The 13,320-nt window shown below is 42.4% G+C and overlaps 1 protein-coding gene across 4 annotated transcripts in view; it reads right to left on the bottom strand.

The window, feature by feature from the left end:
- LOC146026166 (activating transcription factor 7-interacting protein 1-like) overlaps nt 1-5,137 on the bottom strand; it is an 85,948-nt gene extending 80,811 nt beyond the window's left edge. For 2 of the 4 annotated variants that reach the window (XM_083156587.1, XM_083156586.1), the window contains exon 1: nt 4,866-5,137. The gene's annotated coding sequence lies outside the window, so the exon portion shown is untranslated. The remainder of the gene's footprint in view (nt 1-4,865) is intronic. The other 2 variants (XM_083156590.1, XM_083156591.1) reach the window with 1 other exon arrangement.
- Between the last annotated feature and the right edge of the window lie 8,183 nt (nt 5,138-13,320).

The raw sequence follows: 13,320 nt of genomic DNA, 5'->3' as shown, positions 1-13,320 counted from the left end.
GAGGTATCACACTACAAGTTGAATACAACTAAAACAGAAGCCTTACCTATCAACATATTAGACACAGATATCCGCTTTGAAGGCTGTATACCATTAACAATGGAAGACTAATGCTATTAAATACCTGGGAATTAATATTCCTACTAATTCAAAGCTAGTATTTGAACAAAATTGGCCTAAAATGATTAAACACATTTCCACCCTAAATCATGGCTAGCATTTGAAGTTTCTTGGTTAGGTAGACTATCTGTATTTAAAATGATGGTACTTCCAAAAGTGATGTACCTTTTTGGGACAATTCCATATGAAATACCACGCCAACTCATGGCAAAATGTCAGACTCTGATGATGAGCTATATCTGGAAGAACTAGCCAACTAGGCTATCAAAATCACGCATGACTACCAAAACATAGGGGAGGAGTGGCTCTTCCGAATTTAGATAGATACAGGGAAGCACGCGTCTTAACGCAAATGCAAGAATGGTTTAAAACTCCACCCTTACCCAGATGGGCAAAAATGGAACATGATAACTGTGAGGGATCCCTTTAAAAGAACTTATATGTTCCACAATCTATGAGACCGAGTAAGGCGCAGCTTTTACCTACTATTTCAGAGACATTAAAAGTTTGGGATAAAATTAAATCAAAAATACCTTCACTAACTCTACCAACATTAAATATATCTTTAAGAATGCTAAAAACTCTCATTCCAAACTTGAATATCTCTAAATTGATTGCTGTGGGCCTAATAGTTAGGAGACATCTGTGAAGGTGGAAGATTGATATCGTTTAGGGATTTGCAGACTCGTTTTGAACTGCCTAGGACACAGTTTTTTCAATATATGCAAATACAAAAGGTGGCGCTTCAGAAATATTGATCTACTCGCCATCCGCCCTCTTTACCCAATTGAATAAACATGGTACAAGGGGAGGTATTTCACAATGGTATAGTATGGATGGTGTAATGGTTAGCATTACTGCCTCACAGCGATGAGGTCATGGGTTCTATCCCCACCATGGCTCTAACTCTGCATATGATCTACATCTGGGGTAGCCAACCCTAGTCCTCGAGAGCTACCAACAGTGCATGTTTTGCAGGTCTCCTCACAGAATCACAAGTGAGCTAATTAGCTCCATCTGTGTATCTTTTAAAATGTGTCAGGGATTAATGAGTGCAGCAGCTAGGTTGTCTGGAAAATGTGAACTGTTGGTGGCTCTCGAGGGCTAGGGTTGGCTACCACTGATCTACATCGTCTCATTTTCCTACTTCAGCAATTCTGAAACAGCCTGCTCATCGATATGAGGATCATCGAAGGCTGTTGTGTCTTCTCCCTATGACTCACCACTGCCTGCTACTGTGAGTTGCTCCGTCCTTTCCCACATACTTGTCACTCCCTGGTTTTTCCATGTAGCGTTTGCTTTGAATTGCTGTTTGCATTTATGTCATTTACTACATTTGTTTTTATCTTTACCTCTTGTACAGCGCTGTGTACACCATGTGGTGCTAAAATAATAATAGTAGTGACACTCAGGTCAATGATGGCATACACTGTCAGATGAGAGCATGGATTATTTAATGGTTAGCATTACTGCCTCACAACACTGAGTTCATGGTTTTGATTCTCACGATGGGCCTTATTCTAGTTCACTGACAAAAACCTTCTTAGATGGACAAAACCATGTGCACTGCAGGGGGCAGAGGTAAAATGTGCATAGATAATTAGATTTGATAGAGTTATTTTGTTTCTGTGCAGGGTATATACAGACTGCTTTATTTTTACACTGCAATATAGATATCACTTTGATGTAAAACCCCACCCAAATCTAATTCTCTCTGCACAAGTAACATCTGCCCCACCTGCAGTGCACATGGTTTTGTCCATCTAAGAAGGATTTTGTCAGCGTGAACTAGAATAAGGCCCTATGGCCCTGTGTGGAATTTGTATATTATACCTGTACTTGTGTGAGTTTCCTCCCACAACCAAACATAAATTGGGCCTAACAAAAACAAAAAAAAAAATGAACCGGAGTGTGTAAAACTGCATACACACCATAAGATTATCTTTCCAATCTGGCTGGTTAGAACAAGAATCTGGAAATGTGTCTAGAAACAAATTGCAATCGACCATTTACACTCAAAGCTGGAAAATGGACAAATGATCATATCATTCCAGCTAGTCAGATTGGAAAGATAATCTTATAGTGTGTATCCAGTTAAGTATGTACATACATGTTTAGGACAGACTAGATGAGCCAAGTGGTTATTTTCTGCTGTCAAATTCTGTTTCTATGTAGATAAAATGTCTGTCAAAACAACAGACATTTTATCTGACAGCCTAAAATCAGATGTCATGGTAATACACTAAAATATGTCACCTTGTATGGCGATATTACAGTTCCTCCCTTGTGAGGGAACATCTGGCTATAGCAGTGCACACACTGCCAGATGAAGATGGCCAAACATTGGGCATGTTAGAATACTTATATTATTTATTTATGAACAGTTTCTTATATAGCGTAGTATATTTAATCGCACTTTACAATAGGAGACAGTGATACAACAAACTGGGTATTTACAGACAGTCAAAAGTACGAGGGCCCTGCTCGCAAGTTTACAGTCGATAGGGAAATAGGCATTGATACAAAAGGATAGATATTCTTTATTACATAAAGTCCACCAGAATGCAAAGGCATCACGAATGGTGTAATGGTTAGCATTACTGCCTCACAGCGCTGAGGTCATGGGTTCAATACCCACCATGGCCCTAAGGGCCGTTTTACACGCTCCTGCTCCAGCCAGGAAGCCGTGCCACACACAGAAGTTTTCAATGGTGGGGATGGCCACTGACCGGCAGCAGTCCCTTCCAGTGGTGGGATCCAGCTGCCACCGGGCGGCCGGGCCATAGCAGTACCGTGTGAATGGACACATTTGTGTCCATTATTAACTAATGTGTGCGGCACAGCTTTTAGCCGTGCGGGGTTCCGCCGCCCGGCAGGAGCCGGACAGTGTGAAATGAGCCTAACTTTGCGGAGTTTGTATATTCTCCCCGTGTTTGCGTGGGTTTACTCCAGTTTCCTCCCACAATCCAAAAATATACTGGTAGGTCAATTGGCTTCCCAAAAAAAATTAACCCTAGAATGTCTATGTGCACATGTACATGTTGTGGGGAACATAGATTGTAAGCTCCGCTGGGGCAGGGACTGATGTGAATGTTCAACTATACTGTAAAGTGCTGCGTAATATGTGTGCGCTATATAAGAAACTGTAAATAAAGGTTCCTGGTGTGCTTTATTACACAATGACGCAGTAGTTTGGCCAGGAGGACGTAAAGTGTGGGATGTGATTGGCTAGGAGCGCTATATGAAGGTTTCTGGTTCTCAAATTTGATAAGCTTGCCTGAAGAGGTGAGTTTTCGCTGATTGGCTATACATTACATCAGGGGTTCCCAAACTTTTTTGAATCACGGCGCCCTAGAGCATCAAAATATTTTCAAGGCACCCCTAGGCCAAATGCTTCTTATCGAGAAATTCAGAAAAAAATATATTAAATTAAGTGCATTGTGTTTATATGTCAGTTATCTGCGGAGGGACAGGATTTGCTTCTGTTTGTCCACATATATTATGATTGGCAGCCACAAGCACTGGTTTTGATTGGTACATTGACCATAAATAATATGAATTGATCCTGGTCCACCAACCCAAGGCACCCCTGCAAATGTCCTGAGGCACCCCAGGGTGCTTAGGCACACAGTTTGGGAACCACTGCATTACATGATTATTAGTGTAATTACATTTATGTATGCCTAGCATAATTTTGGCAGAAACAATTATATTCCAAACATATCAAGCAATGGTTTGCAAAATTAGCAAATGGTGTGAATACAAAATGACGGAGTGCTGAATTGGTGACATATTAATAGATTGTAACCTTGCGAGCAGGGCCCTCCTACATCTATGTAGGTTTGTTTCTACCCAGTTTATTTAATCACGGTTGTCTCCAATTGTAAAGCGCAATGTAATATGTTGCGCTATACAAGAAACTGTAAATAAATATGCCGCAGTGTCAAGACTAGTGATTATAATCTCAAGCCCATTTAAGCAACAGCTGCACTAAGTAGAAATTTTTAGTTATCTTTTAAAAATGTAAAAAAAAAAAATCCATGTATCTTATTATAATGTATTCTGACATTATATTTCTTACACTCCTGGGGAATTTTAATCGCTGGTGATGTGACACGGTTTTTCTCAGCGATAACAGTTACATCACAAAATTTCCTACACACTATTAACGGGAACTAGGCAAAACTATTAATGTGTATGGACACAATCGCTTTAATCACACTGCATTAATAGCTTACCCCCACCTTGTCCCTCAACCCAGAGTCAAACACTTTGGCTATACATTGTTTAACCTGAATAGTGTAATGAAATTAATAGCTAGATTACTAGATGAACCATAATGATAAACTACTGTTTTCATAATGACATTCAGCTTCAATTTGCCTATTGTAAAACTGAGGCATGAAAACCACAATTAGCTTGACATCGAAAAATTCCCACTTCTCCCAACCTTAAAACAATGTTCAAATTTTTTTTTCGAGAAAATGGCAGCTGCCAGGAAACGCACGCACAGCAGCGAGCCGCACAAAGCAGCGGTGGTAGTAGTTGTAGCAGCAGCGCTGGCAGTTCGTGACGTCAACAGCCCCGCCCACCGTCTGTGAAAGGGAGGGGGCGCTGCTCACCAATTTTCTCCTCACACACACTGCGGGCGCCATCTTAGCTACAGCGAGGGGAGGAAAAAAGCAGCGCGTATACATCACGACATATCGCAACTTAACCGGGAATCACAACGGTCAAAGGTTTACCTGTGCACTGCAGGGAGATGCTGGTTTCCGTTCAGCTGAGCAGGCGCGCACCGGTAACGTAATTTTGCTTATCCGCTGCACCTTGTCACAGCCTCCGTTCCACAAGCCCTCCTCCCTTGGCGCCTCTCGCTCCGACATTCAAACCGGACCGCCGCTTGCTCCGCCCACTTCTATCCTCAACATCACGTGCTCAGCCGTTATGCAAATAACCGCATGAAAAAAAAATGAAAGCCCCTCCCGATTGGCTGTAAACAACGCAGCAGTTTCTCTATCCTGCCAGTTCGTTATTATGGTTAGACACTAACATTTAATGGACTAACAGGGTAAAAAAAAAAGGTGAGTTGCTCCGCCCTGTCACATGGTCCTGGCAGGAGATGGCAGCACTACTTGTACAGCAATTTAGGTGTTTTTTGTTGCCATGAGGTTTATGCACAATTTAGCTGTTTTTTGGTGCTTATGTTCTAGTATTTGTTTATTATTGTGTTAAAAACTGAGATAGAAAGGACATTAGTTCTATATATTTTTGGTGGATTAGTGTGGTGTTGTGAGCACCTTTAAACTTATGGTTTTGTTAGTGCATTAAAACTGAATTCGTATATATTTTTTTGTAACAAACCTTTTCACATAATAAAATATATATATTGTAACAATGTATGCAATATTTTTTAATGTATACTTTGCTGTTGGTTTGCATTTAAATAATACACCAAAATATACACAAAGTGCTTAATTATGGTGATTATTTAAACAAGGTAAGTAAAAAAAAAAAAAAACCTGTCAATTTTTTTTTTCCAATTAATAGAATTATTTGATATGATGGTACTGTAGATCGCTAGTGACAAACTGGCATGATTTTCAAATACAATATTTGATTATATACTTCAAAACTATAGAAAGCCTTAAATGCCGGTAACTGTTTTGACTGTTGTATGAAGGACAGAAGTGGTTAAACCTACCTGATAAGTGACGTAAAGTCTGTTTTGAGCCAACAATGGTGAAAAATGGTAACATTACCAGATTTCCTGACTCAAGTTGTCAAACACTGCTGGAGAGAGGTAAAATCAAAACTGCATAGTTATCTTGATTTAAAGTTGCTTTAAGGAGAATGAGTTTATAATCCAACCAAAGAAAATTAGTTGTATCTAACCTTTTGTCAGAAAGGATTTGTTGAGTACACACCATACTTGCCTACCTGACCCTCCCCATGCGGGAGAAAATGCTCTGTTCCTGGACTTCCCTGGTAATGTATGATTGCCATCACCTGTGGGGATACACCTTTCTTATCAATTACCTAGCTCCCCACAGGTGATGGCAATCATACATTACCAGGGTAGTCCAGGAACAGAGCATTTTCTCCCGCATGGAGAGGGTCAGGTAGGCAAGTATGGTACACACTGGAGCGATTCCCGCGGTGCTGCGGGAGAGCAATATATTGTGCATACACACTGACCAATATCTGTCAGTAACCTCACCCACCCCCACACCATACATAGAGTCGCTGACAGTATTGTCAGTTTGAGCCTTTCATATACAGATATAGCCATGGCTCTGCGTTACTAAGTCACACAGAGCTCACTCATTCTGTGTAGCACATAGTGGATAGATGTATGTTGACACATCTGTAGTAATGAAGTTACCTGTGCTTAAGCTTGGATGTCCTAAAAACCTGGACCACTAGGGTACCTTGAGGACTGTGTTTGGGAACTACTGCATTAACCCTTTGAGTGCCAAGTGAATTTGTCAAAGGTGTAAAATGTTGCCAAGCAAACATTTTTTATTTATCAAAATGACCTGTAATGTTTACTTTATATGGTAAATCTTTTTTTTTTTTTTTACACATTTGTTATTTGAATTTATATAACGAATGTGAGCAGTGCTGACATTTTTAGCAGATATTTTGAACATCTCTCACAGAGATGTTGGCACTCAAAGGGTTAATGACAACTCCATGTCACCTTTCATAATTTTTATATTTATTAGTTTAACGGGAAATATTAAGAACATTTCTATTAAAGTTTTTAGAGATATACAGGTCTTTTGGTAAATTGTTTAGGGTAGAAAGTTGATTATTTTGCTAAATAGACACATTCTTGTCAAATTTACTTTGACTATTTAGACTAGAGCAATACTAGTAAATTACCCTAAAATGGATTTGTGTAATTATTCAAATCATGTGATGCCAAATGAGTGTATTTGAAGTAAAAATAGTTATTGGACAAAAACTGTATTATTTTTCCTGCTGTCATTAAAAACTCTCCTATTGTGATTTTCTAAACGCAAAGCTGGATTTGCTCATGCTAAAGGTTTATATCCAAGGTTTCCAAACTCAGTCCTAAAGGCAGCCTATACCTCTTTACCTTCGCAAATTCTGTGTTGCCTCAAGGATTTAGACCTGGTTCCGGACCGGGAGCGAACCAGCGTTTGCAATAAATCATGCCCTGTCAGCACCCGGCATATTGCCGGATGCTTACGTTAGGCATATCGGTGAAGGTGATCCGGGTTCCTCGATGCGAGGTTCCCGTACAGACTACCCAGCAACCCGTATCCAACCTGTGAAAAACCTTGAAGCAGTTGAGGGTTTCCTAAACTGTCGTTACAGTCCAGGTTTTCAGAATATTCATGCTTGAGTCCAGCTAGTTAAATTGAGTTATAATTAAGCGCCTGTGCTAAAGCATGGTTAATCTTACAATGCGGACTGTAATGACAGAGTTGGAGAAACTCTGGACCAGTTCCAGGTGATGCCTGCCACAGGCTGTCATTGACACCCAGGGTTCAGCAATGGGGAGTTTTACCTAACATTGGTCAACTTTAGTCTGATAATGGTACCATAAGAATTATATAGCACTAAGGGGGTTCAACATCATATTTTGCTGATTCTTTAGAAGCAGTGCATGCTGCACCAGTTTGCCCCATACATTAAACTTCTTCTTATGCTGTGTACACACCTAAAGATTTATCTGTCTGGTGGTAACAAAAATCTGGCATGTGTGGGAGCAAATGACAGACAAGCATTTGCTCCCAAATATTGGAAAACAGATAGAAATGATTGTTTGGATACATTTGTGAAATCAAACTACTATAACCGATTTTTCCAGCATTTGGGAGTAAATGGTTGATTGTCCTTTGCTCCCATACATTGCCAGATTTTCATTACCACCAGACAGATTGGTCAGATAACTCTTTGTGTACCCAGCTTTAGAACAAACAATTGGGACAAAGTAGTTTTTATTTCATTAATTTCATGTATATCTGTATATGAAGCTGACAACAAATGGTACAACTCAGTTGCGTTTATATACATTGAAACTTCTTGCTTGGTGCCAAGCATCTATTTTTTTGTTCCATCTACTGTAAAGGTGCCCACACACTAGAAAGATCTGTGATCTTAAGGCCCCCCATACATTAGCCCGACTTGTCCTAGGGACAAGTCGGACCCGATTTCCCCGGCAGCTCCCCGGGAGGTTTCCATCATGATAAGGCACTTGATGTGCCAAGTTGTGCATATGATAAATCGCCATGCGATTTATCATATAAAACTCCCGGGGAGCTGCAGGGGGAGAGCGGGGTGAGGGACACTGGGGAGCAACAGGGGGGGGAGCCGGGCATTGTAGCTGTCAAATAGGCAGCGGGCGGTGGGGGGGCGCTGGAGAGCCGGGCTGGGGACACAGGCAGCAGCGGGCGGGGGTGGACGCCGGTGAACGGAGCTGGCCGGGCGCAGCATGACCGGGGACGGGGAGAACGCTGCAAGAAAAAAAAAAAACATTACAAATGAATTGGAAGCCAGTGATTGGCTGAGAGCTCTCTCAGCCAATTGCTGATTGGCTGAGAGAGCTCTCTCAGCCAATCACTGGCTTCCAATTCATTTGTAATGGTTTTTTTTTTTCTTGCAGCGTTCTCCCCGTCCCCGGTCATGCTGCGCCCGGCCAGCTCCGTTCACCGGCGTCCACCCCCGCCCGCTGCTGCCTGTGTCCCCAGCCCGGCTCTCCAGCATCGCCCTCCCCAGCGTCTGTCACCGCTGACGCTGCCCGCTCTCCCCCCGCCTGGCTCTGGCGTCCCCCGCCCGGAGGCTGCACATAAGATTTAGGAAATCTTATGTGCAGCCGGTCCGACTGCCCGACTCCGATCCGATGCGCACGGGACCGCGCATCGGATCGGGGGGGCTGTCAAACCATGCGATTTGGGCCGATTTCATGGCCCGATTCATCCGAATCGGGTGAAATCGTGCCCAAATCGTATAGTGTATGGGGGCCTTAAGATTTATCTTAAGATTTTCCTTGAGCTCCCCATCTGCCCAACACAAAAGATTTTGTTCAAAAGAGTACATTTTGACAAATGATTTATCTTAAGATTTCAGAAAAATTATAATAATGGGCTGGGCTATGTAGAAGGTATTGACAGCTCAGTGCACATTCTGCTCTGTCACAATGAACCTGCTTTGTATGATGTCCATTTCTGGAGCTCTCCACAGTGCCACACATATGCCCCCACAGTGCCACACATATTCCCCCACAGTGCCACACATATGACCCCCACAGTGCCACACATATGACCCCCACAGTGCCACACATATGACCCCCACAGTGCCACACATATGACCCCCACAGTGCGCCAGTTATGCCCTGCTGTGCTCCTGTGCTCAGTCCCCGCTGTGTCTCCTGCCGGGTCCCGCAACTGCCTTCCCTGCTACCTCTCTTGCCGGGGCACACGCCGCTTCACCTGGCGCTTCTCCTGCTCGGTCCCCGCCGGCTCTGGCACGTGTCGGGCTGTCAGCTGCCGGGGAAACACAGCTTCCGGCTTTACATGCCGCGTCCAAGCCATGCCCCCAACACATGACCAGAAATTGGTCAGAAGATTTGCATATCTTCCCTGCAGCAGGGAAGATGAGCCGACACCGCAGAAGACACACGGGGACGCGCATCGGAAGGTAAGTATAAAAAATAGAACGATTAATCGTCCAAACGAGCAAAAACAATGAAATCGGACGATTAATCGTTCTAGTGTGTGGGCACCTTAAGAGCAGCAATCCTTAGTCACTCCTCCAAACAGACATTGAGTGGTAAATTTACTTAGAGGGGATGTTGCCCATAGCAACCAATCAGATTTTACTTATTTAGCGCCTTCTAGAAGATAACAGAATCTAATCGGTTGCCCATAGCAACATCCCATTTTCAATAGAACGTCAGTCTTAGTATGTAATGTTTTAATTCAATCTGTAATTCAATCTGTAATATAAACTGATTTTTCCACCTTAAAACTGGTCAATCTGTTCACTGTAACACCAGCGCTGCTTCTTTGAAACTTAGTAGATTTACACCTTAATATTTGCATCTGCAAGAAATGTAAGTATTCTTTTCTGACAACTTCTTCCTGCTATCACTTGCCACAACACCTGAACATTGTTTTTATTTATACTAGTTGTAGTTCAATTAAATTGGAAACACACTACCTTAGGCATTATGGGTGAAATTTAATAGGATGAGAGATTCAGAAAGTGAGAGATTTGGTAAGAAATCTCCAGAAATCTTTTAGGTCATTTACCGTGATTAATCAAACTTTTTTTGCTGTGTAAATGATTGCTGCTTTAAAAAAACTGGATATTTCTCACCAAATCTCTCACTTTCTGAATCTCTCATCCTATTAAATCTCACCCAATGTGTCTGTTGTAAAACTAGAAGTCTCAGCATAAAGATGCTTGTACATTTGAGGTATTCCACAGGTTGCTTATGTTATATAGATTTTTGTCTGGTCATGATTTTCTTTTATTTTTCTCCTATGACAGATCTTTTGTTGTTGGTTATTTCTTTGGGGGGGGGGGGGGATTGTTTTGGAGCCCGGTCACCGATTTCGCATGAAGAATAGAAGACAAAAGATTTTTCGGTACTTATGTAATATCTGGACTCCCGTTTTTTTTATGAGACCGTGTCCGCTCCCCACGCTTCAGGCACGGTGGCTCGCTGCGCTCGCCACACTATATAAAATCAACCCCATGCGTAGTTGGATAGTAGGGGTATGAAAAAATGGGGTGCATTTAACATGGGAGCCCAGATAATACATAAGTACCGATTTTTCCTCTTAACTGGTTAATAAAAATTTTTTTTTTTTTGTGTGTGTAGGGAATGGGAAGTGTGTGTATATTATTCAATTGATTGTGTTCTTCTTGTAGAGATCTGTGAACACTCTATAATAAGAGAAACATTGTTCCTTCAATAGGCATGGACCGCTTTCCCCCATGATACAAGTAAAGTAAATGATCAATTGTCATTTGCAGCCACAAATTACCTCATTTTAGTTCCAACTAGCCAGATTAGACAATAAGGGGGAAATTTACTAAGGGAAATTTGTGGTACTCTTTACCTAGAACGGCGCCCGCGATCAGAATCGCGGGCGTCGGGGGTAAAAAATCGCGGGCATCGCGGGTAAATCGCGGGTACATCAAAATCGTGTACCCGCGATGACCGCGATTTTCCCATAGGGAACAATGTTAAAAAGCCTAATTGACCGCGATTTTAATGTAAAATGCCTCAATGCCCGCGATTTTCCCATAGGAATCAATGTTAAATGGGCTACAGAGCCCAAATAGACCCAATTAACCCTTAAATGTCACCCCAATTTTTTTACGCCACCCCACGATCCACGCCAACCCGAAGCGTGGCGAGCGGCGGCGGTACGCGTCCTCCGACCTTTTCATGCCCTACTATCCACGTCGGCGTGGAGTTGAGAATAGAATAGTGTGGCGAGCGCAGCGAGCCACCGAGCCCGAAGCGTGGCGAGCGGACGCGGATACCTTCACAGGTAAACGCGTCCCTTCGCGGGCTTCACAGGTGTCGGCGTCGCCACGGACACCTGTGAAGTCCGCGAGGGGACGCGTATAACTGTGAAGGTATCCGCGTCCCCTCGCGGGGCTCGCTGCGCTCGCCACGCTTTGGGCTCGGTAGCTCGCTGCGCTCGTCACACTATTCTATTCTCAACTCCACGCCGACGTGGATAGTAGGGCATGAAAAGGTCGGAGGACGCGTACCGCCGCCCCTCGCGGGCTCGCTGCGCTCGCCACGCTTCGGGTTGGCGTGGATCGTGGGGTGGCGTAAAAAAATTGGGGTGACATTTAAGGGTTAATTGAGCCTATTTGGGCTCTGTAGCCCATTTAACATTGATTCCTATGGTAAAATCGCGGGCATTGAGGCATTGAATGCAAAATCGCGGTCAATCTGGCTTTTTAACATTGTTCCCTATGGGAAAATCGCGGGCATCGCGTCGCGGCCGTTTATGTACTGCCCGCGATCCCGCGATCACCCCGATGGGCGCCGTTCTAGGTAAAGAGTACCAAATTTGTAAAAAAAATAGGTGTATTTGAATTAAGAAATACACTTATTTTTGACATTTACTATCCCGAAAATACGGCAATTCGTATTGATGTGCTATCAATACGAATACGAATTGCCGTATTTTCGGGATAGTAAATGTTAAAAATAAGTGTATTTCTGGATACAAATACCCCTATTTTTTTTACAAATTTCCTTTAGTAAATTTCCCCCTAAATCTTTAGGTGTATGGTTACTCTGACTTACTTGATAGTTAGATTCACAAGAGTGGAAAAATATACAACAATCCAGATTTCTTTCCACCAGATTTTTTATAAACTTAATTTGCAAAGCTACATTTTTATTTGAAAACAATTGCTTCAAGGTGTGTACATACCTATGAATTGCTTGACAATCCAATGAGGCCTTTCAGAAAATTGTTACTACCTTCTCACTATCATGACCATCTTACGTAGACTTCTGTGACATTTATTATTTATTTATTAACAGTTTCGAATATAGTGCATATTTGGTTGTACTTTACAAAAGGAGACCGTGATACAGCAAAAAGAGTATTTACAGACAGTCAAAAGGTAGGAGGGCCATAAAGTTTAATAGTATTTAATGCAGCCCATAACTCTAAAATATCTGGCCTTCATGTAAGTACTATTAATACACATCTTAGTTGCCCACACATGATGCAATTTGAAATTTTTAGTTCAAATCGCTTTGCGTCTAGTTCAAAGTGCACTGTGTTTATTTTGCCTTGCTATGAGCTCTCCCATATAAGGAAATAGTACGTACAGGCAGGTATTTTTGTACTACATCACATCGTGTCTACTTCGAATTGAATGCGATATGTACATTACATATTTAAATGACATTGTAGTCTAGTTCAAATCTTATGTAGTTCAAATAGCACAGTGGGTACTTGTGTAATAGCATGGCGCCCGTTATGTAGTTAGAATCAGTGTAGTGTTCTTTTGGCCAGCATAGTTAGCGTAGTCAGTCAGAAGTAGCGTAGTGTTCCCGCGGCTGCATAGCGTAGTCAGGGTCCCTGTCAGAAGTAGCATAGTGTTTTCATGCCCTTACTCTGCTCCCAAAGGCTGACAAAGCAGACGACATAGATGCAGACACAACTGCGTCAACTTAGGCCG

The sequence above is a fragment of the Crinia signifera genome, chromosome 8 (genome assembly GCF_055691185.1).
Source record: "Crinia signifera chromosome 8, ASM5569118v1, whole genome shotgun sequence".
Classification (NCBI taxonomy): domain Eukaryota; kingdom Metazoa; phylum Chordata; class Amphibia; order Anura; family Myobatrachidae; genus Crinia; species Crinia signifera.
Note: the sequence above shows the minus strand (reverse complement) of the source record. Positions and strands in the feature narration are given on the sequence as shown.